Below are 26,994 nucleotides of genomic sequence, written 5' to 3' on the forward strand. Positions count from 1 at the left end.
GATAGTGGATAGATCCGACCACGGGGTGGAGTCGAACCGGGGACAAGGTTGATTGGGCAATCGTAGGGCCGATGCGGGGGCAGGACCTCCGCCTCCTTCTTGTTAAAGACCAATATTTAGGAATGGTGTGCACTCAGGTCGTATTAGAAGAGATAGGTGCTGGTGAATTGGACCACTGGGGCCCTAAACATGAATAGAACAAATGATTCACCGCACTCAATAACTTGATAGTAGGCAAAAATTCGTAATTTTATTCAAAGTGTCCAATCCATCAAAGAATGTGCCCAAACAAGATTAGGATATGTACAATCAAAAATACCCGACGTTTCGATCTTCCCGGATCTTAATTATGGGGTACACTAAAACGAAAAAGAACGTTGAACAATAATTATGCAGTAAATATTCAAATAATAATAATAATAATAATAAATTTTATTTTTATAGCGCCGACATATTCCGCAGCACTTTACATTTCAGAGGGGATTTGTACAGACAATAGACATTACAGCATAACAATAATCACATACAGTAGATTATAACAAATACCAAGAGGAGTGAGGGCCCTGCTCGCAAGCTTACAGTCTATGAGGAAAGAGGTAGACACGAAAGGTGGGTGGTAACAGTTGCCTTGATTGTATGGACCAGCCATAATGTTAAGTGTGTAACAGTACAGACACAGAGGGCTAATGGATGCATAAAGCATGTGGGAACATGATGCTGGGAACCTGGTTATGGTAAAACTTTTGGCTCTGCCACACAGGGATAGGTTAGGTTAATGTGTTGAGGCGATAGGCCAGTCTGAATAAATGCGTTTTCAGGACACGCTTAAAATTGTGGGGATTGGGGACTAATCGTATTGACCTGGGAAGTGCATTCCAAAGAATTGGTGCGGCACGTGTAAAGTCTTGGAGACGGGAGTGGGAGGTTCTGACTATTGAGGATACTAACCTCAGGTCATCAGCAGAGCGGAGGGCGCGGGTAGGGTGGTATACTGAAACAAGGGAGGAGATGTAGGGTGGTGCTGAGCCATGGAGGGCTTTGTGGGTGAGGGTAATAAGTTTATACTGAATTCTGGAGTGGATGAGTAGCCAGTGTAATGACTGGCACAAGGTAGAGGCATCGGTGTAACGATTGGTGAGGAATATGATCCTGGCTGCAGCATTCAAGACAGATTGGAGAGGGGAGAGTTTTGTAAGAGGGAGACCGATTAGAAGAGAGTTACAATAGTCGAGACGAGAATGAATAATTAAAACAGTAAGAGTTTTTGCAGAGTCAAAAGTAAGAAAAGGTCGAATTCTAGAAATGTTTTTGAGGTGCAGATGACAAGAGCGAGCCAGTGATCGAATGTGGGGGGCAAAGGAAAGCTCGGAATCAAGTATGACCCCAAGATAGCGGGCATGTTGCTGGGGAGTAATAGTGGAACCACAGACAGAAATGGCAATGTCGGGTGTAGGTACATTAGTAGCGGGAGGAAACACAAGGAGTTCAGTCTTTGACAGGTTCAGTTTCAGATATAGTGAGGACATGATATTAGACACAGCGTTTAGACAATCGCCAGTGTTTTCTAGAAAGGCTGGCGTGATGTCAGGAGAAGAAGCGTATAATTGGGTGTCATCAGCATAGAGATGGTAATGGAAACCAAATCTACTGATTGTTTGACCAATAGGGGCAGTGTACAAGGAGAAGAGGAGGGGGCCTAGAACCGATCCTTGAGGAACCCCAACAGTAAGGGGAAGGTGAGAGGAGGAGGAACCGGCAAAAGAAACAGTAAAGGAGCGGTCGGAGAGATAGGAGGAGAACCAGGAGAGAACGGTGTCCTTGAGGCCAATGGAATGGAGCATAGTGAGGAGGAGCTGATGATCCACAGTGTCGAATGCTGCAGAGAGATCCAAGAGAATTAGCATGGAGTAATTACCATTTGATTTAGCTGTTAGCAGATCATTAGAGACTTTAGTGAGGGCAGTTTCAGTGGAGTGTAAAGAGCGGAAACCGGATTGGAGAGGGTCGAGAACAGAGTTTTCTGAGAGATAGCGGATAAGACGGGAGTGGACCAGGCGTTCCAGGAGTTTAGAGATGAAGGGAAGATTAGAGACAGGTCTATAGTTAGCGGCACAGTTTTGGTCGAGGGATGGTTTTTTAAGTAGTGGATGTATGATGGCATGCTTAAATGAGGAGGGAAAAATACCAGAAGAGAGAGAGAGGTTAAATATTTTAGTTAGGTGAGGGGTGACAGCAGGGGAAAGGGCCTGGAGGAGATGTGACGGAAATGGGTCACTGGTGCAAGTAGTTGGGCGAGAAGATGCAAGGAGCCTGCTTACTTCTTCTTCTGTGACTGGTTCAAAATCAGAGAGTGAGTTAGATGCAGTGGGGGAGGGAGGACAGTGCATGGTATGAGGGGATTTGGAGATAATTTCCTGTCGGATCTGGTCAATTTTTTCTTTGAAGTAATTGGCCAGATCATCAGCTCAGAGCTCCGTGGTTGGGGCCTGTACTCTTGGATTGAGTAGAGAATGAAAAGTGTCAAAGAGACGTTTCGGGTTATTGGACAGTGAGATGATGAGGGTGTTGAAATAGGTTTGTTTGGAGAGGTGAAGGGCAGTGTTGTATGTTCTAAGCATAAACTTAAAATGGATGAAATCTTCGTGTAGATTGGATTTTCTCCACAGACGTTCGGCGCACCTGGAGCACCGCTGCAGGAAACGTGTTTGCACCGTGTGCCAGGGTTGTCGCCGTCTGCGTTGTGGTGTTCTATTTATAGGGGGTGCAAATTCATCCAGGGCAGTTTGAAGTGTTTCATTGTAATGCTTCAATGTAGAATCAGGACATGAGAGGGAGGAGATAGGGGCCAATGAAGACTGCAAGTTCTTCAGAAGTTTCTGGGTGTTAATGGCCTGTATGTTTCTATAAGTTTGGACAGTGGGGGTGACCTGAGCAGCCTGGCAGTTCTTTATAGAGAATGAAAGAAGATTGTGGTCAGAGAGCGGGAGAGGGGAGTTTGCAAAATCATCCACTGCACAAAGCCGAGAGAAGACCAAGTCGAGGGAGTTTCCGTCTTCATGCGTTGGAGAATTAGTAAGCTGCGAAAGGCCAAATGAGGAGGTTAGAGATAAAAGGTGAGTAGCAGATGGGGAGAGGGGAAGAGCAATGGGGATGTTGAAATCTCCCATGATGAGGGTAGGGATGTCACAGGAGAGAAAATGTGGAAGCCAAGTGGCAAAATGATCCAGGAACTGATGGGAGGGGCCGGGAGGACGATACACCACCGCCACTCGCATGGAGAAGGGGGTGTAGAGTCTGACGGCATGGACCTCAAAAGAAGGGAAGACAAGTGAGGGTACTTGAGGGATAACCTGAAAGGTACATTTTGGTGATAGGAGCAGACCAACGCCTCCACCAGCTCTATTGTCTGATCTTGGGGTATGAGAGAAGTGTAGCCCCCCGTATGAAAGAGCAGCAGCAGCGGTAGTATCTGACTGCTGGATCCAGGTTTCAGTAAGAGCCAGAAGGTTAAGAGAATTAGAAAGGAAGAAGTCATGAATGAAGGAGAGTTTGTTACACACTGAGCGAGAATTCCAAAGTGCACAATTAAGAGAGACAGATGGCATGCAGGGAATATTAATAAGATTAGAGGGGTTTCTGAGTGTAGCAGTGGGGGGGTTTGACTTTCTATAACATGGGGGACCAGGGTTGGGAGCAATGTCTCCTGCAACTAGGAGAAGGAGGATAGAAAGAGTGAGCAGATGGTTAAGTGATTTGTGAGAGCGTCTCTGGTGTTGAATGGTGGGACTGGCTGGATCTGTGCAATTTAACAATGTGAAAAGAGCATGAGTGCTATACATAGGAGAGGAAAGAAGCGAGGGGCCAATATGGATGGAGTGTGGAGAGTTAATGCCAGGGCGGTGGATGTGTGTGAATGCAGCGGCCAGGATAAAAATTACACAAATGCATATGGTATATATTTGTTGTACTCCAAATGTACAGAGAGTAGATGTATATAAATATCTTACCTGTCTCTTGCCCTGTCTAACTGCCATGTTATAACTGCCAGAAGTACTTCGATTACATGTGCATAAATGCCACCCCTGCATAAATGCTCCCCCTAGCTAGGTCTGAATATATAGGAGGTTAAGGCTAAGTTTTTTTTTTTTTTTGTTTTTTTTGTGGCTCTCTCTGCTCGTTAATCAATCACACTAAATTGAGTGTGAACCTGAAACGATCATTTATAATGTCACGCTCACCTGTTGTAGCTGTCAGGAGTGGCGTGACAGGCGAGCGTCAGCGGGCCCTGAAGATGCTGAGACTCCAGGGGAAGGAGTCTATGACAAAGAACTCTATGACAAATAAATACTGTCATGAGTTATTCAGGATTCTGGACAGATGGTGCAGGGGTTAATAGGGAGAGCCTCTCTTTGATGCCAGGGAGGGTTTTTATAGCCTTAGGTGAGCACCCCTCCCTGTCGTTTATACTCCTAACTAGAGTGTGCCCGACCCTGCATCGCTAGTGCCTCTCGCCTTTTCTCGTACGTTGTTTGGTGTATGATCTGTTCTGGACTTGGTTTACGTCTCTTGGTTTCAGATATGGTACTGTACTGCTCGACCCGTGTATGACCCTCTGCTTCCCCTGACTGCTCTCTATCATCCTGATTCTGTGCTGCGTTGCCCGACCCGTCTGACCCTCTGCTGCACCTGACGATCCTCTGCCATTCTGAGTCTGTACTGCGTTGCTAGATTTGTGTATGACCCCCTGCTTTATCTGACTATCGCCGCTGCTCAGCCCCTGTGTGACTTAGTCTCCTGCCTGTCACCGCTGCATCCCGGGGGGTAAGCCCCGCCCCCTCCTCTGACAAGCGGTCACATGGTGGAAGGTCCTGCGGGTACTGAGTGCCTCTCCATCGCTCCTCCCCTCCCGCAGGTCCTGTGACCGTTTTCCTGATCTCAGATACTGCGCCCCTGCCCGGCCACCAAGAGTGACCTTCCCCTGGAGTCTCAGCATCTTCAGGGCCCGCTGACGCTCGCCTGTCACGCCACTCCTGACAGCTACAACAGGTGAGCGTGACATTATAAATGATCGTTTCAGGTTTTTTTTTCCTCTGAAGAGGAAAAAAAAAAAAAGGGAAGTGTGTGTTATCCTCATGGATCCAATGCAGGCTCTATCCGAGCAAGTTAAGCAGCTTTCACAAATGTTCCAAAAAATGAACGTAGAACAACGAAGTCTGGCGCACACTCAGCAGCAGCTGGTCAGTACTGTGCATGGGGCTATGGCTCCTGAGAGGGATGTGTCCCTCACGTCCCCTGAATCTCCGGTTAAATTACCTGATTTCTTTTCCGGAGACAAAAAGGAGTTCAGGGCTTTTCGGGAGGGATGCAAATTATTCTTCTCTCTGAGGCCCCGTTTGTCTGGGGGAGAATTTCAAAGGGTGGGGGTAGTGATTTCCTTGCTATGGGGTGCCCCTCAAGCTTGGGCATTTTCACTAGCACATACAGAACCCGAACGTATGACTGTAGATGCGTTCTTTGAGGCCTTGGGCCGTATTTATGACGAGCCTGACAGAGTACGCCTGGAGGAGGACATGATGATGAGGGCATGTCAGGGTCGGCACTCTGCGGAGTGGTTTTGCTCGAAGTTTCGGCGGTGGTCAGACGAAGTCACTTGGAATGATGCTGCACTCCGGGGACTCTTTCGTAGAGGTCTGTCGGAACGCCTTCAGGACGCTCTGGCCCTGCACCCGCCTCCCGATACTCTGGACGAGGCTATGACCCAGGCGGTACGGATGGATCGCCGGCTGAGAGCCAGAGGAGTGATGCACTCTGAAACATCTTTGTTCTTCGGAAGCAAGGAGGTGGAGGCCAGTTCTGTGCCCATGGAAATTGGCGCCACCTCGATCCGAGAAAAGTAGAGGAGATGTCGGCGTGATAAACAACTATGTTTCTACTGCGGGGAATCAGGACACTGGAGGAGAGACTGCCTGTCTTGTCCGGCGCCTGCCAAGCCGTCGGGAAACTACTAGGTCTGGGTAGTGATCGAGGAGGCTGCCCAGACCCTCAGGTAGGGAGGAGGAGGAGGCGCGCCGAGGAGATGGCTGCTCTGGCATGAGGCTCCTGAGTTTTTTAGTTTTTTACCCCGTTTAATTGTTAATTCTCCCTTTGGTTCACTCACCATTGCGTAGCTACCGGATTCGGCAGAGCTGGGAGTAGTGTGGAGACTGCGATCAGCTGGGACCAGTGTCTTTCTGTCCTCGTGGAGCTCCGTGCCTGGATTCAGCTGGGAGAGTGAAGCTGCTGGCTGGCTGCCTGCCAACTTTCCTATAACTTGTACCCATTTCCAGCAAGCAGATGATCCCTGGATAGGAAACCTGGTGGAGTGTGCGGTGCTGGAGTTGTTCTGGAGATCTTGTGGTCCACGTGGAGCTGTAGGACTACAGGATTTGGCAGAGCTGGGAGTAGTGTGGAGACTGTGTGGAGACTGCGACCAGCTGGGACCGGTGTCTTTCTGTCCTCGTGGAGCTCCGTGCCTGGTTTCAGCTGGGAGAGAGTGAAGCTGCTGGCTGCCTGCCAACTTTCCTACAACTTGTACCCATTTCCAGCATGCAGATGATCTCGGGATAGGAAAGCTGGTGGAGTGTGCGGTGCTGGAGATGTTCTGGAGATCTTGTGGTCCAGGTGGAGCTGAAGGGGTGAGCTGGGCAGGTTTGGACTGACTGTTGGCGTGTCCCCTGATGTCTCTGTCTTGTTGCACCCATGCCCTCCCCCCCAGCAGTGCTGGGAGCACCCTTTATGGAAAGTTGTACATTTAACTCTGCTAAGCTGTGACTGTTCAGTCTTTATAGCTACAAGCTGAGTGTAATCATGGCCACTGCACTCTGTAAACCTACTCTTATGATTTCAAGGGACGATTTATTATTGTGGAATCATCCGCAATTTCTCATGGACTCCCCTTCTTGGAGCATGATTGCTAATTCAACAATTGAGTACATAAAATCCATTACTTCTGTGAAACCTGTAGAGGTGTACTGCAAGAGAGGTAGGAGAGGAGGCGTCCTGGCACGCCTTCGGAGGAGAGGGTTCAGAACAGCTCTTCCTTCACTCCACTTGGCTAATGTCCGCTCCTTATCTAACAAAATGGAGGATCTGAGCTTACTTTGTAACATGAGATCTGATATGGCCAATTCAGCTGCTCTTTGTTTTACTGAGACCTGGTTGAATGAGACCATCCCTGATTGTAGTCTGGATCTACCTGGTTTTGTTATCTACAGAGCTGACCCTGATTGTGTAGCTTCAGGTAAACAAAGGGGGGGTGGGGTATGTCTCTACATCAACACTAGCTGGTGCTGTGATGTTAACATACTGGGAAAAGGTTGCTCTCCAGATCTAGAGTACCTTGCACTCAATTATAGACCATTTTACTCTCCAAGAGAGTTTTCATCTATGGTTCTGGTTGCAGTATATATTCCCCCTCAAGCATCTGTTAAAGCTGCTATTGGTGAATTAGCTTGCAAAATATCAGAATGGGAGAAAGGATCTCCAGAAGCATTTGTGATCGTAATGGGGGACTTTAACAAAGGAAAACTCAACCTGGATCTCCCCAAATTTACTCAACATATAAACTGCTTCACGAGAGAGAACAATACGCTTGATCACTGCTATACAGTCATAAAAGGGGCCTACAGGGCAGGGAGGAGAGCAGCAGTGGGCTTTTCAGATCATTGTCTAATTCATTTAATTCCAGCCTATAGGCAAAGGTTGAAAACATCCAAACCTACAGTTTATACAAAGAAGACATGGTCTGAGGAGGCAAAATTGCAACTACAAGCATGCTTTGAATGCACAGACTGGGAGGTATTCCAGGAAACATGCTCGGGTCTGGATGAATGGGTTGATGCAGTGTCCTCATATATCCGTTTTTGTGAAGACACGTTTATTCCATCCAAATCTGTCCACTTTCGGGGAAACAACAAGCCGTGGTTTACAAATAAAGTCAGGTTGATCCGTAAGAGAAAAGAGGAGGCTTATAAAGCAGGCGATATTACTGAATTCAAGAAACTTAGGAACTCTCTATCTAAAGAGATCAAGTTAGCCAAACACGAGTATGCAAAGATTCTGGAGGAAAGGTTCTCATCAAAAGATACTAGATCTGCATGGAGAGGATTAAGAGAGGTCACCAATTATAAAAGCCACCCCACTATAGTGAACCCCAGCAGAAGTCTGGCAGCAGAGTTAAATGAATTCTACTGCAGATTTGAGGCAAGCTCTACACACAGTGGCTATTCATCTCTAAGCTCCTCAGTCTGTTCATATAAAGATCATTCATTGTGCAACACCCAAGTAGTGATCTCCGAGGCAGAGGTGATACGCATCCTAAAGGGACTTAAGGTCAAGAAGGCACCTGGCCCTGATGGTGTATCTCCAATGTGTCTGAAAGTATGTGCTACCCAGCTTGCCCCTATACTGACAAATATATACAATGTGTCACTGAAAGAGTGCGTTGTACCTCAGTGTTGGAAAAATTCCACAATTATCCCTGTCCCCAAGAAAGTGGGATCCTCTGAGTTGAACGACTATAGACCAGTAGCACTCACATCTGTAGCTATGAAAGTCTTTGAAAGAATTATGATGTCCCACCTGATAAAATTCACACAGAAGCTATGGGACCCGCTTCAGTTTGCCTATAAGGAGAATCGTTCAGCAAACGACACTGTTAATCTGGCACTGAATTACATTTTGGATCATACAGATGAACTGCACTCATATGTCCGGATTCTTTTCATGGACTTTAGCTCAGCGTTCAATACCATTGATCCGAATTTACTTCATAAGAAAATGGTAGCTCTTGGAGTCCCTCTCAACTTATGCTTGTGGATTTATAACTTCCTGACAGCCAGGATAAAGAGTGTAAAAGTTGGACCATTCACTTCGGACACCTTGGTCACAAACATCGGGGCACCTCAGGGGTGTGTTTTGTCCCCATTACTGTTTTCTCTCTATACGAATGATTGCATCTCTTCAGCAGACTCAGTAAAAATCTTGAAATTTGCCGATGATATGACACTGATTGGTCTCATCAGGGGAAATGCTGAAGACTTGTATCGGAGTGAGGTGGAAAGAATATGTGACTGGTGTAAAGCCAATAATCTTGTACTCAACACTAAAAAAACTGCTGAGATGGTTGTGGATTTTAGGAAAGATCAACATGAGATACTTCCAATCTACATCCATGACGAAGTGGTTCTTAGGGTCACAGAGACCAAATTCCTTGGTGTTATCATCTCCCATTATCTTAAATGGGGGAAAAACGTGGATGTTGTTATAAGAAAAGCACAACAGAGGATGTTCTTCCTGCGTCAGCTGAAAAGATATGGTTTGTCTAAGAATCTGCTGATCTTATTCTTTAATGCTGTCATCAGATCTGTGATTTGTTCCTCTCTGATAGTCTGGTATGGGGGAGCCACTGCGCATGACAAACTCCGCTTACAAAGGACTTTCAGAACAGCAGAGAGAATTATAGGTTCCCCCCTGCCTAAAATCCAGGATCTTTATGATAAGAGTATTCGATCCCACGCATTGAAAATTTCATCCGATCCCTCTCACCCGGGATACTCCTCATTCCAACTACTCCCTTCAGGACGTCGCTTCAGAGTCCCCAAATGCAGCACCAACCGCCATATGAACAGCTTCTATCCACTCTCTGTTCAACAATTAAATCGTCATGTGTAGACTATATACTGTATCTGTCTTGTTAGATGTTACTTGTTGTATCTGTTGTTATATATTATGTTGCCTCTTTGCCACAAAGAATTCCTTGTATATATGTAATATGTACTTGGCGATAATAAATTTGATTTGATTTTGATTTGAGGTACTTTTTTCCTCATGCCCTAAATTTTTTGCTTAATATCGAACTGGTGGTAGACAATCGTTTTATTTCTACAGCCTTGGTGGACTGCGGTTCATCCCTGAACTTGGTCAGTTCCAGCACCGTCTCCAGGGTCAAGATAGGGACAGTCAGGTTGGAGACCCCCCCTGAAAATAGTAGTCATTGACTCTTCCCCTCTCACCCGTTCAGGTATCTGTTATGTGACCAATAATTTCGTTTTACAGGTTGGTTCCTCCCATGTTGAGGACATAAGATGTTTTGTGATGGACAATCTGCCCGAAGGGCTGGTATTGGGCATGCCGTGGCTTCAACGGCACAACCCGGTAATTGATTGGGAGAAAAGAATAATTGTTAAATGGGGCCCGAATTGTATTGACTGTTCCTATAAAACTATTTGTTGTGTTTCCCCTGCAAAACCTGTCTTTGAGTCTTCTATTTGTCCGGAGGGTATTCCGGAATACCTGAAGGAGTTTGAGGACATGTTCTCCGAAAGCGAGGCCGAGGCATTACCCCCACACAGGGCCTACGACTGCACCATTGACCTGATCCCTGGGGCCAAATTACCCAAAGCCCGTCTATTTAATTTGTCAGGGCCCGAGCGTCTGGCAATGAAAGATTATATTGCAGAAAGTCTCCGTAAAGGACATATTAGACCTTCAGTTTCCCCAATAGCAGCGGGATTCTTCTTTGTCAAAAATAAAGATGGTGGCCTGCGTCCCTGCCTCGACTTTCGAGAACTCAACAAAATTACCATCAAGAATGCATATCCCTTACCCTTGATTCCAGATCAGTGCAACCAACTCTCGGGAGCAAAGTGGTTCTCCAAATTAGATCTTAGGGGGCGTATAATTTGATACGAACAAAAAAAAGGGAGACGAATGGAAAACTGCTTTCCTCACCACTGAGGGGTTATTTGAAAACCTTGTGATGCCATTTGGCCTCTCTAATGCTCCAGCAGTTTTTCAAAACTTTATCAATGTAATATTTGCGCACCTAATTGGCCGCTTTGTTGTCACTTATTTAGACAATATTTTGATTTATTCAGCTGCCAAGCACTCTCATTTATCACATGTGAAAACCGTTCTTCAGAGACTCAGGGAGAATCAATTGTTTGTCAAATTGGAAAAGTGTACATTCTTTGTTCAGGAACTAACCTTCTTAGGGCTAATAATTTCTCCACAGGGGTTTCGGATGGATCCCAAAAAGGTGCAGGCCATTGCAGAGTGGGTTCAACCCCAGGACCTAAAGGGCCTTCATCGCTTTTTGGGATTCGCAAATTATTATCAGAGATTTATTAGAGGCTTTTCACAGATAGTGAAACCCCTCACCGACTTCACATGTAAAGGGGCCGATAACAAAGATTGGTCTCTCTCGGCCAAACAATCCTTTTTGATTCTGAAAAATTGTTTTATGTCCGCTCCAATACTGGTACAGCCTGATCCATCACTGCCTTTTGTTGTGGAGGTCGATGCTTCCGAGGTGGGGGTGGGGGCTGTTTTGTCTCAGGGACCAGCTACTCTGACTAATCTCAGACCCTGTGCATTTTTCTTCAAAAAATTCTCTCCGGCGGAGAGAAATTACTATGTGGGAAATAGGGAGCTCCTGGCAATAAAGCTGGCTTTTGAAGAATGGAGGCATTTTTTGGAGGGGGCAGAACATCCAATTACGGTCATCACTGACCACAAAAATCTGGAGTACATTAAAACAGTGAAAAGATTGACTCCCAGACAGGCCCGGTGGTCACTTTTTTTTTCTCGGTTTCAGTTCTCTATTACCTTCCGGCCTGGATCTAAGAACATGAAGACGGATGCTTTGTCACGAAGTTTTGAACCAGTGTCTGCCCCCGAGCCACCGTCATCCATTCTTCAACCCGGGGTGGTTATAGCAGAGCTATCATCAGAATTGGAGCAGGAGATTGTGGGGGCTCAATCTTTAGCTCCAAGGGCCAAGCCTCCTCATAGATTGTTTGTACCACAGCATCTACGTTCTGAGTTGTTATGGGAGTTTCATGACTCTAAGTTGGGTGCTCACCCAGGTATTGCAGCCACATGTGAGGCAATAAAAAGAGTGTTTTGGTGGCCATCTATGTCTGCAGAAATTAAGGAGCAGGTCACAGCCTGTGGGGTTTGCGCCCGTTTTAAGAGCTCTCATTTCCGGCCGGCCGGGGAATTGGTACCTTTACCAATTCCGAGAAGACCATGGACTCATCTGTCCATGGACTTCATCACCAATCTCCCTCCATCCCGGGGTAACACGGTGATCTGGGTAGTCGTGGATAGATTCTCAAAAATGGCACATTTCATACCCATGGCCAAACTAACCTCAGCCGAGGTTCTTTCTAAGCATTTTCCTTCCCAAATCATTCGTCTCAATGGGGTACCTACTAATATTGTGTCCGATAGGGGGACACAATTTATAGCAAAATTTTGGCAAGCTCTTTGTAGGAAGTTGGGAATTTCTCTGTCTTTCTCCTCAGCATACCACCCGGAGAGCAATGGACAAACGGAGCGCACCAATCAGTCATTGGAACAAATCCTCCGGTGTTTGACTTCAACATTGCAAGATGATTGGTGTGACGCATTGCCCTTGGCGGAGTTCGCTTTTAATAATCGGATTAATAAATCCACTGGTAGGTCACCTTTTTTCATTAATCTGGGATTAAACCCGCATTTTGGTGAGTTTTCAAGTTTGGATTCAAACTGTCCGGGGGCCGAAGATTCGGTTAGACAGATTGGTGATCTGTGGGCTAAGGTTCGAGCAAGTATTGGGAAGGCGCAGGAAAAGTACAAACACTTTGCTGATAAGAGGAATCCGGGTCAGACCCTACACTGTGGGGATAAGGTATGGCTCTCGACACGAAACATAACTTTAAAACTGCCGTCCGCGAAGCTGGGCCCCAAATTCATTGGTCCCTATGTGATTACGGAAGTGATTAACCCGGTGGCTTATCGCTTGCTCCTTCCGTCTTCTTTGAAATTGCATAACGTTTTTCATAGATCCTTACTCAAACTGGTAGGGTCGGTGAGGGAAGAACCCACACCGTTACCGCCCCCGGTATCGGTGGAAGGTCATCTGGAATTTGAGGTACAAAACATTGTGCAGTCTCGATGGGTTTGTGGTTCTCTGCAGTATCTCGTCCATTGGAAGGGGTATGGTCCAGAGGATCGATCATGGGTACCGGCCAGGTCAGTGCACGCAGATCGTCTGGTCAGGGCGTATCATGCGCTATACCCGGGGAGGCCTCGGGGTCCGGAGGCCCCCCGTTGAAGGAGGGGTACTGTCATGAGTTATTCAGGATTCTGGACAGATGGTGCAGGGGTTAATAGGGAGAGCCTCTCTTTGATGCCAGGGAGGGTTTTTATAGCCTTAGGTGAGCACCCCTCCCTGTCGTTTATATTCCTAACTAGAGTGTGCCCGACCCTGCATCACTAGTGCCTCTCGCCTGTTCTCGTACGTTGTTTGGTGTATGATCTGTTCTGGACTTGGTTTACGTCTCTTGGTTTCTGATTTGGTACTGTACTGCTCGACCAGTGTATGACCCTTTGCTTCCCCTGACTGCTATCATCCTGATTCTGTACTGCGTTGCCTGACCCGTGTCTGACCCTCTGCTGCACTTGATGATCCTCTGCCATTCTGAGTCTGTACTGCGTTGCTAGATTTGTGTATGACCCCCTGCTTTATCTGACTATCGCCGCTGCTCAGCCCCTGTGTGACTTAGTCTCCTGCCTGTCACCGCTGCGTCCCGGGGGTAAGCCCCGCCCCCTCCTCTGACAAGCGGTCACATGGTGGAAGGTCCTGCGGGTACTGAGTGCCTCTCCATCGCTCCTCCCCTCCCGCAGGTCCTGTGACCGTTTTCCTGACCTCAGATACTGCGCCCCTGCCCGGCCACCAAGAGTTACCTTCCCCTGGAGTCTCAGCATCTTCAGGGCCCACTGACGCTCGCCTGTCACGCCACTCCTGACAGCTAAAACAGGTGAGCATGACATATACAAGACATAACCAGAGGATGGATAGATAACAAACAATGTATATATACAATGACAAATATATAGAAGGACAAAAGAACAAAAAGACAGAAACATACAAAAATATTACTGAAGCGTTGCTAACCAGCTATAGCATTTCGGTGTGGTTGATTGACAAAAATGAAAAAAATTTAAAAAATTGAAAAAATAGCTTCAGGAAATTAAGAGACTAGAGACTATTAATTTACCTTAATGGAAATAGTAGCGGACCTAGGGCACTTGGACAGGATATACGTCCCCTCTAGGTAGGTACTATAGGTGAAAATATATATAACTGTTAGTTGCTACATATAGATAGAGTGACAGGCTAAGAGAAAGGTACATGGTATACCTGGAAGGCTTAGAAAATGTTGAAAAGGGCTCAAGTGGATGCTGCCAGATTTTCGTAGCGGAAGTACTATAGGTACTATAGATAAAAATATATATATATAACCGTTAGTTGCTACATATAGACAAAACGACAGGCTAGGAAAAAGGTACATGGTATACCTGGAAGGCTTAGATAATGTTGAAAAGGGCTCAAGTGAATGCTGCCAGGTTTTTGTAGTGGAAGTACCATATATTAGTTTTGGCTGGATTAATGAAAAAGAAAATAAATTAGCATAATGTCTTCTATGATTAACCTATCTTTTATCTTATTTTTCCAATTTTACTTTTATTTTTATTTTAATTTTTTATTATTCCCCCCCTTTTTTTGTGTTTTTTCATTTTTCATAATTTTTTCATTTTTTTTGTCTTTTTGCTTTTTCTTATTTCTATTTTTATCATTTTGTTTTTTATTTTCTGTTTTTCATTTTCATTAGTATTTCTTCAATGTCTTTCCCCATCTACAAGATTGCTTTTTATTACAACCTATATATTACTAATATGCTGCCCCTTGCTGTAATCTATCCTATCCACCATTAGAATATCAGCCCGACCTCAGTGCAATGTTCCTATCTCCCCCCTTCTGCCTTTACTACGCCTTTGTCTGCACACAAGTACGCCCCCTTCTCCATGACAATGCTGCAATAACATTGCAGCTCTCGTTTTGGCCGCACAAGCGCGGTCATTCATATATTATCGCGGTCTCTGCAACCACTGTGCATGCACGGTGTCTCCTTTCAATACAGTGCTGTGTCACTTCCGGGCCGGATGACGCACTTCCGGTCCGGCCGTACACAGCGCGGCATTTAAACCCCGCCATGCCACGGACCAGCACAGTCTTCCATCCACCCCAGGACAGGGCGCGGGAGCATCGCCTTTACCGCCTCTTTCCCTATCTCAAGGACTCCCCAGGTAACCTGCGGCACTCAAGTGCATTTTATATTGCACCCTGATACTGGTAACATTTCCTTCACTGTGTGCCACTCACTCTACAGGTGGAAACTATTACATGACGGCCATTACAGCCCCAGGCGAAAACCGCCCTACCACAAGGTATACTATTGAACTTGGTATATACCTCTAATGATCTTTATAGACATTATGCTAATTTATTTTCTTTTCATTAATCCAGCCAAAACATATATATGGTACTTCCACTACAAAAACCTGGCAGCATTCACTTGAGCCCTTTTCAACTTTATCTAAGCCTTCCAGGTATACCATGTACCTTTTTCCTAGCCTGTCATTTTGTCTATATGTACAGTTGTGGCCAAAAGTATTGACACCCCTGCAATTCTGTCAGATAATACTCAGTTTCTTCCTGAAAATGATTGCAAACACAAATTCTTTAGTGTTATTATCTTCATTTAATTTGTCTTAAATGAAAAAACACAAAAAGAATTGTCCTAAAGCCAAATTGGATTTAATTCCACACCAAACATAAAAAAGAGGGTGGACAAAAGTATTGGCACTGTTCGAAAAATCATGTGATGCTTCTCTAATTTGTGTAATTAACAGCACTTGTAACTTACCTGTGGCACCTAACAGGTGTTGGCAATAACTAAATCACACTTGCAGCCAGTTGACATGGATTAAAGTTGACTTAACCTCTGTCCTGTGCCCTTGTGTGTACCACATTGAGCATGGAGAAAAGAAGACCAAAGAACTGTCTGAGGACTTGAGAAACCAAATTGTGAGGAAGCATGAGCAATCTCAAGGCTACAAGTCCATCTCCAAAGACAAAAGTAGAGCTTTTTGGGCAAAGGCATCAACATAGAGTTTACAGGAGAAAAAAAGAGGCATTCAAAGAAAAAAACACGGTCCCTACAGTCAAACATGGCGGCGGTTCCCTGACGTTTTGGGGTTGCATTGCTGCCTCTTGCACTGGACTGCGCTTGACCGTGTGCATGGCATTATGAAGTCTGAAGACTACCAACTAATTTTGCAGCATAATGTAGGGCCCAGTGAGAGAAAGCTGGGTCTCCCTCAGAGGTCATGGGTCTTCCAGCAGGACAATGACCCAAAACACACTTCAAAAAGCACTAGAAAATGGGTTGAGAGATAGCACTGGAGACTTCTAAGGTGACCAGCAATGAGTCCAGACCTGAATCCCATAGAACACCTGTGGAGAGATCTAAAAATGGCAGTTTGGAAAAGGCACCCTTCTTTATCAAGCAATGTGCTCATAGTCAGTACAAACTTAAATAGTAGTAACACATGTGTATACAATTTCAATAATTAATCTGTTTTACATATGTGTTACTACTATTTAAGTTTGTACTGACTATGAGCACATTGCTTGATAAAGACGGGTCACCGTTGAAACTGAAGACGAAACAACCTCCTCCATTATTCTAGTCATCACCCACAAAAAATGCTGGATGCAATTCCATATAGTCAATATCTACGTGCTAAGAGAATAGTTAGCAAAGATGAAAAACTAACAGAGACAGTCGACAATATGAGTAAAAAATTTGTACAGAGGGGGTACCCCAAAAGTATATTGGCTAAACAAAAAAGGAGACTGGATGAGGTGGAAAGGAGAGATTTGTTTGAGGAGAAAAAACGGGATGATATGAGTAGAATTCCTTTTGTAAGTAACTTCTGTGAAGAAAGTCCACAAATATCTAAAATTATAATGAACCATTGGCCGATTTTGAATAAGGGGTGTCCACAAATAGAGGAATTTAAAAAAAAACCAATTCTTGCATATAGAAAGAGTAGAAGTCTGGGTGACAGATTGATTAAAGCAGACATTGGGTCATTAAAGCAAACTAAGCAGTTGACTCTAACAAATACTCAGCGGAAGGGTTGTTTTCCCTGTTTATCTTGTGTAAACTGCCCATTAATGCTTAAAGGCTCCACATTCCAAAATCCGCGTACAGGACATACATTAAACATCAGACATTTTTTAACGTGCAACACAGATTATGTAATATACATGTTACAATGTCCATGTCCACTTTATTATATTGGAGAAACAACATGTGATCTGAAGACACGGTTAAATCAGCATAGGTGCGACATACGGAAAAAACGCAAAGATCTGCCTGTCCCTAAGCACTTTAATGAACAAGGACATACAGAGAAAGATCTGAGATTTAGAATTATAGATTATGTACCGGTACATAGACGAGGAGGGAACCGTACGGAAGTTTTAAAAAAATTGGAAATGAGATGGATATACGAATTGGGGACATTAAAACCGGCAGGATTAAACGTTGATTTTAAGGTATATATGTATTGAGAAACTTACCTTTTTTGGTTATAACTTTCCATGTAACCTGACTTCTGTGTGATGTAAGTGCTATTGATATTTTACTATATATGGATATGTTTATAATTATATCCTTTTTATTTTTTTTCCAGTTCTATGATGCTGTGAAGATAGTGACTACAAGATTATGAAGGGCACTTAATAAAAGGCGTTATGTAAAAATATGTATTTTTTCATTTTTCTATAGAATGAGTTTCATGGCCATTTCACTGCAGTGTACTAATGCCTGGTATGTGTGTAATAGAGTGAATGGGAACTGCATAGAGAGTGACATCTGGTGGTGAAAGGGTATTCAGGATTGGGTAATGCTGTAAAGAGAGACTATGTGAGGTCGTTATCTCTTGTAAAAACAGCAACACAACCATATTGTCACCTTGGTGGGTGCCTCTAGGGTTTGTGACCTTTCCAGTTGTAAATCCGCAACCCCAGGCACTAATACATGTATCTACATGGAATCAGCAAAAGGGCTGTGGCGCCCTGAAGGAAAATGGCAGTTCTGAACAGTATGTTTAGTGAGCATGCTCAGGTATCCTGCATTGATCGGCCTTGCAGTGATGAATCACATGTTGGAGCTGGGCAGCGACAAACAACACTGACCACAGCTAATTGCCAGCAGTGACAGAGAGCTGCATGGATATGAGTAAAGTATACCATTTCTTTAACTATATAAGCCTTAGTACCTTCATAAGTTGTGTCATGATCGTTTTTATTGACAAGCTGAGTCTTTTTAAAGCACTGTATATGCACTGTTGCACTTTGTAATCTAGATCTTCGGACATATGCACATATGTTGTATGGAGCACCTGTAAATGTTACTATGGCAATGGCCATTTTGAATATGTAAAACAGATTAATTATTGAAATTGTATACACATGTGTTACTACTATTTAAGTTTGTACTGACTATGAGCACATTGCTTGATAAAGACGGGTCACCGTTGAAACGTTGCCACTTGAGGATCAGTAAAGTATCCACTTTTTTTTTTCACATTTAATTTGAGTGCTGCCTATTTTTTTTACTTTTGTTAATTTGGCTGTTGGGACACTGCTGAATAGGTTTTGCACCAACTATTTAATTTTGGTAGTGCTGCCCTTTTTTTGATTTATATATATATATATATATATATATATTCATCTTTAGTACCTATAGTACTTCCGCTATGAAAATCTGGCAGCATCCACTTGAGCCCTTTTCAACATTTTCTAAGCCTTCCAGGTATACCATGTACCTTTCTCTTAGCCTGTCACTCTATCTATATGTAGCAACTAACAGTTATATATATATATATATATATATATATATATTTTCACCTATAGTACCTACCTTAACCCCTTACCTACAATTGACGTAATATTCCGTCCATGTGTCCATGGACCTAATTACCATGGACGGAATATTACGTCATCGCGATCAGCGGCGCCCACGTGGTGAGCGCCGCTGATCGCGGCCGAGTGTCAGCTAATTATCATAGCTGACACCCGGCACAATGTGTCAGGGGCGGTCACGGACCGCCCCCGACACGTTAACCCCTTGCACACCGCGATCAAACGCGATCGCGGTGTACCGGGGGTTAAAGGGAAGCATCGGCAGGGAGGGGGCTCCCTCCGTGCTTCCCTGAGCCCCCCACGGCAGCGCAATGTGCAGCGCTGCTGCGGGGGGCTCTTTCCCTACAGGCCCCCGGATCCAAGATGGCGACGGGGGCCTGCAGGGAGCTGACTTCCTCACTGCCTGCAAAGCGCAGGCATGAGGAAGTCTGCAGCAGTGCCTGTGACAGATCGCTGATCTGTCACAGTGATCTGTGATGTGACAGATCAGCGATCTGTCACAGGACAGTGATGTCCCACCTGGGACAAGGTAATAAAGTAAAAAAAAAAAAAAAAAAAGTGTTAAAAATAATTTAAAAAAAATCGCTAAATAAATCAGTAAAAAAAAAAAAAATATTCCCCAATAAATCCATTTTTTCAAAATAAAAAAAACCAAAAACAATAAAAGTACACATATTAGGTATCGCCGCGTCCGTAATGACCTGCCCTATAAAACTGTCCCATTAGTTAACCCCTTTAGCGAACCCCTTAAAAAATAAAAATAAAAAACGAAGCAAAAAATAATGATTTATTATCATACCACCGAACAAAAAGTGCAATAACGCGCGATCAAAAAGACGCATATAAATATGCATGGTACCGCTGAAAACGTCATCTTGTCCCGCAAAAAACAATCCACCATACAGCATCATCCGCAAAAAAATAAAAAAGTTATAGCTCGCAGAATAAAGCGATACAAAAATAATTATTTTTTATATAAAATAGTTTTCATTGCAAAAAACCGACAAAACATAAAAAAACGACCTAAATGAGGTATCGCTGTAACCGTACTGACCCGAAGAATAAAACCGCTTTATCAATTTTACCGCACGCGGAACGTTGTAAACGCACCCCCCCAAAAGAAATTCATGAAACGCTGGTTTTTGTTCATTCTGCGTCCCAAAAATCGGAATAAAAAGCGATCAAAAAATGTCACGTGCCCGAAAATGGTACCAATAAAAACGTCAACTCGTCCCGCAAAAAATAAGACCTCACATGACTCGGTGGGTCAAAATACGGAAAAATTATAGCTCTCAATATGTGGTGATGCAAAAACTATTTTTACAATAAAAAGCGTCTTTTAGCGTGCGACAGCCGCCAAACATAAAAACCGCCATAAATCGTAAATCAAACCCCCCGTTATCACCCCCTTAGTTAGGGAAAAATAATAAAACTAAAAGAAAATGTATTTATTTCCATTTTCCCGGTAGGGTTAGGGCTAGGGTTAGGGTTAGGGCTAGGGTTAGGGCTAGGGCTCAGATTAGGGTTAGGGGTGTGTTGAGGTTCGGGTTGGAGTTATAATTGGGGGTTTCCACTGTTTGGGCACATCAGGTGCTCTCCAAAGGCAACATGGCGTCTGATCTCAATTCCAGCCAATTCTGCGTTGAAAAAGTCAAATGGTGCTCCTTCCCTTCCAAGCTCTGCCATGTGCCCAAACAGTGTTTTACCCCCACATGTAGGGTATCAGTCTACTCAGGACAAATTACAAAACAACTTTTGGGGTCCAATTTCTCCTGTTACCCTTAGGAAAATAAAAAATTGGGGGCAAAAATATAATTTTGCGGAAAAAAATGTTTTTTTTATTTTCACGCCCAGGCGTTATAAACTTCTGTGAAGCACTTGGGGGTTCAAAGTGCTCTCCACACATCTAGATAAGCTCGGTGGGGGGTCTAGTTTCCAAAATGGGGTCACTTGTGGGGAGTTTCAATAGTTTAGGTACATTAGGGGCTCTCCAAACGCATATGACACCCGCATACCAATCCATCAAAGTCTGCATTCCAAAACGTCACTACTTCCCTTCCGAGCCCCGACGTGTGCCCATACAGTAGTTTTCTCCCACATATGAGGTATCAGCGTACTCAGGACAAATTGGACAACAACTTTTGGGGTCCAATTTCTCCTGTTACCCTTGGGAAAATAAAAAAAATGGGGACTAAAAGATGATGTTTGTTGAAAAAATACGATATTTTTATTTTCACGCCCGGTCGTTATAAACTTCTGTGAAGCACTGGGGGGTTCAAAGTGCTCACCACACATCTAGATAAGTTCATTAGGGGGTCTAGTTTCCAAAATGGGGTCACTTGTGGGGGGTTTCCACTGTTTAGGTACATCAGGGGCTCTCCAAACGCAACATGACACCCGCAGACCATTCCATCAAAGTCTGCATTCCAAAACGTCACTACTTCCCTTCCGAGCCCCAACGTGTGCCCATACAGTAGTTTTCTCCCACATATGAGGTATCAGCGTACTCAGGACAAATTGGACAACAACTTTTGGGGTCCAATTTCTCCTGTTACCCTTGGGAAAATAAAAAAATGGGGACTAAAAGATCATGTTTGTGGAAAAAATACGATTTTTTTATTTTCACGCCCGGACGTTATAAACTTCAGTGAAGCACTGGGGGGTTCAAAGTGCTCACCACACATCTAGATAAGTTCCTTGGGGGGTCTAGTTTCCAAAATGGTGTCATTTGTGGGGGGTTTCTACTGTTTTGGTACATCAGGGGCTTTCCTAACGCGACATGGTGTCCGAACTCAATTCCAGCCAAAAACGTCAAATGGCGCTGCTTCCCTTCCGAGCTCTGCCATACGCCCAAATAGTGGTTTACCCCCACATGTGGGGTATCAGCGTACTCAGGATAAATTGCACAATATCTTTTAGGGTCCTGTTACTTTTGGAAAAATAAGAATTGAGGGTGAAAAGATCATTTTTGTGGAAAAAATATGATTTTTTAATTGTACTGCTGTACGTTATAAACTTCTGTGAAGCCCTTGGGGGTTCAAAGTTCTCACCACACATCTAGATAAGTTCCTTGGGGGGTCTAGATTCCAAAATGGTGTCATTTGTGGGGGGTTTCCACTGTTTTGGTACATCAGGGGTTTTCCAATCGCGACATGGTGTCCGATCTCAATTCTAGCCAAAAACGTCAAATGGCGCTGCTTCCCTTCCGAGCTCTGCTATGCGCCCAAATAGTCATTTACACCCACATATGGGGTATCAGCGTACTCAGGACAAATTGCACAATAACTTTTAGGGTCCTGTTACCCTTGGAAAAATAAAAATTGGGGGTGAAAAGATCATTTTTGTGGAAAAAATATGATTTTTTAATTGTACCGCTGTACGTTATAAACTTCTGTGAAGCCCTTGTGGGTTCAAAGTTCTCACCACATATCTAGATAAGTTCCTTGGGGGGTCTAGTTTCCAAAATGGGGTCACTTGGGGGGGTTTCCACTGTTTAGGTACATCAGGGGCTCGCCAAACGTGACATGGCGTCCGATCTGAATTCCAGCCAATTTTGCATTGAAAAAGTCAAACGGCGCTCCTTCCATTCTGAGCTCTGCCATGCGCCGAAACAGTGGTTCCCCCCCACATATCAGGTATCAGCGTACTCAGGACAAATTGCACAATAAGTCTTGCAGTCCAATTTCTCCTGTTACCCTTGGTAAAATAAAGAAAATTGAACCTGAAGTATTTTTTTTGTGAAAAAAAGTTAAATGTTCATTTTTTTTTTAATATTCAAAAAATTCCTGTGACGCACCTAAAGGGTTAATAAACTTCTTGAATGTGGTTTTAAGCACCTTAAGGGGTGCAGTTTTTAGAATGGTGTCACTTTTGGGTATTTTCTATCATATAGACCCCTCAAAGTGGCTTCAAATGTGAAGTGGTCCCTAAAAATAAACTGGTGTTGCAAAAATGAGAAATCGCTGGTCAATTTTTAACCCTTATAACTTCCTAACAAAAAAAAATTTTGGTTCCAAAACTGTGCTGGTGTAAAGTAAACATGTGGGAAATGTTATGTATTAAGTTTTTTGTGTGCCGTATCGCTGTGATTTAAGGGCATAAAAATTCAAAGTTGGAAAATTGCAAAATTTTCAAAATTTTCGCCAAATTTCCGTTTTTTTCACAAATAAACGCAAGTTATTTGAATGCAATTTTACCACTAACATGAAGTACAATATGTCACGAGAAAACAATGTCAGAATCACCGGGATCCATAGAAGCGTTCCAGAGTTATGACCTCATAAAGGTACAGTGGTCAGAATTGTAAAAATTGGCCCGGTAGTTAACGTGCAAACCACCCTTGGTAGAGAAGGGGTTAAGGGGACGTATATCCTGTCCAAGTGCCCTAGGTCCGCTACTATTTCCATTAAGGTAAATTAATAGTCTCTAGTCTCTTAATTTCCTGAAGCTAGTTTTTCAATTTTTTCATTTTTGTCAATCAACCAAAACGAAATGCTATAGCTGGTTAGCAACGCTTCAGTAATATTTTTGTATGTTTCTGTCTTTTTGTTCTTTTGTCCTTCTATATATTTGTCATTGTATATATACATTGTTTGTTATCTATCCATCCTCTGGTTATGTCTTGTATATATTTGAATATTTACTGTATAATTATTGTTCAACGTTCTTTTTCGTTTTAGTGTACCCCATGATTAAGATCCGGGAGGATCAAAACGCCAGGTATTTTTGATTGTACATATCCTAATCTTGTTTGGGCACATTCTTTGATGGATTGTACACTTTGAATAAAATTACGAATTTTTGCATACTATCAAGTTGTTGAGGGCAGTGAATCATTTCTTCTATCCTTCTTGTTAAAGATGTCAGCGAAAGCCCAATAGGCTGAAGGTAAATCTGTAGAGACAGAAGTGGGAGGCATGAAGTTCTTCGGTTGAACGGAAGACAGACATTTGTCTTGACACGACTGTCCCTAACGCAGGATATCCCCGGAGCACCAGTCCAAGATAGGCTCGTGAGTTCTCAACCAGGGTAGGCCCAAGAGGATGGTATGATAGCGAGGCCAGCACATAAAAGACTATCTTCTCCCGGTGTAAGGCTCCAATCTTAAGTTCCACTTCTTCGGTGACCAGAGTAACGGATATCCGCAAGGGTCAACTGTCGACCGAAGCAATATGCCGAGGAGTCTCCAGGGATCGGACAGGGATCCGAAGTCTCTTAACCGCCTTGAACTGAATAAAGTTGCCAGCTGCACCCGAATCAACGTAAGCCCACTCAGATGAACGTTTGGAGTATATAAGCAAAAGGACAGAAAGAATCAAGGGTAGAGAGGAATCACAATTACCTAGGGAGGCCTCTCTTACCTGTCCTAGGCGGAGGCGTTTCCTGGGCGTATAGGACAGGAGCGGAGGAAGTGGGTTGCACTTCCAGAATAGAAGCAGAGCCTCTGTTCTACCCTCTCTCTCTGACACTCCTCCACCAGTTTGAGACGACCCACTTGCACGGGTTCCGGTGCAGGAGCCGCAGAAGACGACACTGAACGGGTGCGGGGTGGACTACGGGCGGCTGGAAGAACGCGAGGTCTTCTCTCTCTAGCTGCTTCTCGGGATCGCTCCTGAAAGCGTAGGTCAATGCGGGTGGCCAAGGAGATCAGATCCTCCAGGGAGGCTGGAGTATCTCGTCCCGCCAACTCGTCCTTGACTCGACCAGAGAGCCCCGCTAAAAGACTCCCAACAAGGCCTCATTGTTCCACCCCAACTCTGAGGACAGGGTGTGAAACCAAATGGCGTACTGACCTACAGAGAGCGTGCCCTGGTGGAGATTAAACAGCGCCTCGGTAGTAGAGACCAAGCGACCTGGTTCATCGAACACCTTACGAAAGGTATCCAAAAAAATGGGGAGTTGGGAGACAATGGGGTCGTCCCGCTCCCAGAGAGGGTTTACCCAAGCTAAGGCTTCACCCTCCAAGTGGGACACAACAAAGGCCACCTTGGCCCGGTCAGTAGGGTACTGCAGAGGGGACAGCTCGAAGTGTAGCTGACATTGATTCAGGAACCCCTGCATAATTTGGGATTGCCGTTATATAGTGGGGGTTTCGCCAAACGGGGTGGTGGGTGGGGGGTTGCCACCTGGGCTGGAGCAGAGGCCACTGTCTGGAGAGCCAGGAGATGGTTATCCACTGAGGCCATGTAATTTAAAATATGGGCCTGACTGTCACGCTGGTGTGCGAGCTCTTGCTGGAGACCCGCCATCTGGGGAGCGCTAGTGGGGTCAGAGGCCTGTAAGGAAGACAGACGGGATTCCATGGATGTGAGGAAGGACATTATCCTCATCTGGTTCTCCTGTAAGAACAGGAGTTCCTTTTGAGTCAGGGTCGAGGTACCAGCGGGGTCCAGGGCCTGACTATACTGTGAGACTGGAGAGCTTCAGGAGTCGAACCCTCAGGACCGCGACGACGAACCTTCCTTGGGTGAGCTGGCCAGGTGTACCACCCCCTATACAGGGAGCGTTAGGGGCAGACCCAAGGGAGACTATCGCCGCGAAAGCTGATACCTGGGAACAGCCGGAAGGAGACACAGCCAGGGAACGTACAGGCAAGCAGATGGGAGATGGCGACGACCACAGGGGAGACTACTGTAGCCGCGGGGACAGAGGTGGATGGCAAGGGAGGAGGCAGGAATGGGTTCTGGGAGAGACAGTGGAACAGGCAGACAAAAGCAGGAACGGACTGGACCTAGAAAGGGAACACAGGGAGGACACAAGTAGGGAACTAGCGGAGGACCAGGAAAGGTACAAAGCGCAGAGACAGGAGGAACGCAGGAGAGTGTGGACCCGATATCAAACGTGAACCACAATTGATAGTCAGGCAGAGAGCATAGGGTGAGGCTGCCTGATATAGGGCACGTTGCAGGACTTCCAAGTCAGGGTGCAGCAGTATCCGGCCAAGGGATAGGGTGCCTTAGCCTAGGGGGGCGTGCCTAGATGTGCGCCTGCGTACCTGAGAGGGAACAGCAGCCGACTGCAGGACAGGAAGAGAGGCAGTTGATTGACAGGCGCCTGCAGTGGGGGCGGGCAGAGGACCGGGAGCACCGGGGAACCCTGGGTGGCATGGAGACACTGGAGGCAGCCGGAACTGCCGGTGCTGTGACATGGGGAGCCGCGGCAGAGGCGGCCAGAGCAGCGGTGGCAGGAGCAAGGCCAGGGGAAGCTGCGGCAGCGGCGGTCAGAGCAGCGGCCGCAAAAGCCGCAGGGCGAGCGGGAGTCGTGGAACAAGAGGTGATCGTGCAAGTGGCCCAATATTGACCCCTGTGGTACCCCACTGCTAACCGTGACCCAGTCCAAGTGTGCTCCATTAATAACCACCCTTTGTTTCCTATCCCTGAGCCAGCTCTTAACCCACTTAAACATATTTTCCCCTATCCCCATTGTTCTCATTTTATGCATCAACCTTTTGTGTGGCATCGTATCAAAAGCTTTTGAAAAGTCCATGTACACCACGTCCACTGCATTCCCTTGGTCCAGTCCGGAACTTACCTCTTCAAAGAAACTCATCAGATTAGTCTGACAGGAACGGTCCCTCGTAAACCCATGTTGATATTGGGTCATGAGGTTATTCTTCTTCAGATACTCCAGTATAGTATCTCTTAGAAAACCCTCCAGGATTTTACCCACAGTTGAGGTTAAGCTTACTGACCTATAATTTCCAAGTTCAGTTTTTGTCCCCTTTTTGAATATTGGCACCACATTTGCTATACGCCAATCCTGTGGTAAAGACCCTGTTATATTGGAATCTTTAAAGATTAAAATTAATGGTCTATGTATGACTGTACTTAATTCCTGCAGTACCCGGGGTTGTATCCCATCTGGGTCCGGGGATTTGTCAATTTTAGTGATTTTTAGACGCCGCCGTACTTCCTGCTGGGTTAGGAACAGAACACGAGACACGCACAAAAATGAACAGGTCAGTAAGACCCTGTTCACACCACCCAAAGACTAAGACACAGAAAGAACACACAGTATGACAAATGTGCATGAATACTCTGTTGTAAAATATATGTAACAATAAGCAGCAAGTGCTGGTAAAAGATAACAAAAACAGGGTATTTAGTTGATACTTTTTCTTGCAAAGAATG

General features: G+C 45.0%; 1 long non-coding RNA gene across 2 annotated transcripts; it reads left to right on the top strand.

Annotated features, from left to right (window-relative positions):
* Positions 1–4,393: 4,393 nt before the first annotated feature.
* Positions 4,394–26,804, top strand: LOC141047039 (uncharacterized). 2 transcript variants are annotated; one of them, XR_012219738.1, is made up of 5 exons: positions 4,394–5,046; positions 12,348–12,500; positions 13,711–13,844; positions 23,545–23,584; positions 23,725–26,804. It is a non-coding gene; the product is annotated as an uncharacterized lncRNA (long non-coding RNA). The 2 variants fall into 2 exon arrangements; XR_012219737.1 differs by lacking the exon at positions 12,348–12,500.
* Positions 26,805–26,994: the final 190 nt, after the last annotated feature.

Source organism: Dendrobates tinctorius, unplaced genomic scaffold, assembly GCF_039654945.1.
Source record: "Dendrobates tinctorius isolate UK_male_01 unplaced genomic scaffold, ASM3965494v1 ptg000126l, whole genome shotgun sequence".
NCBI lineage: Eukaryota > Metazoa > Chordata > Amphibia > Anura > Dendrobatidae > Dendrobates > Dendrobates tinctorius.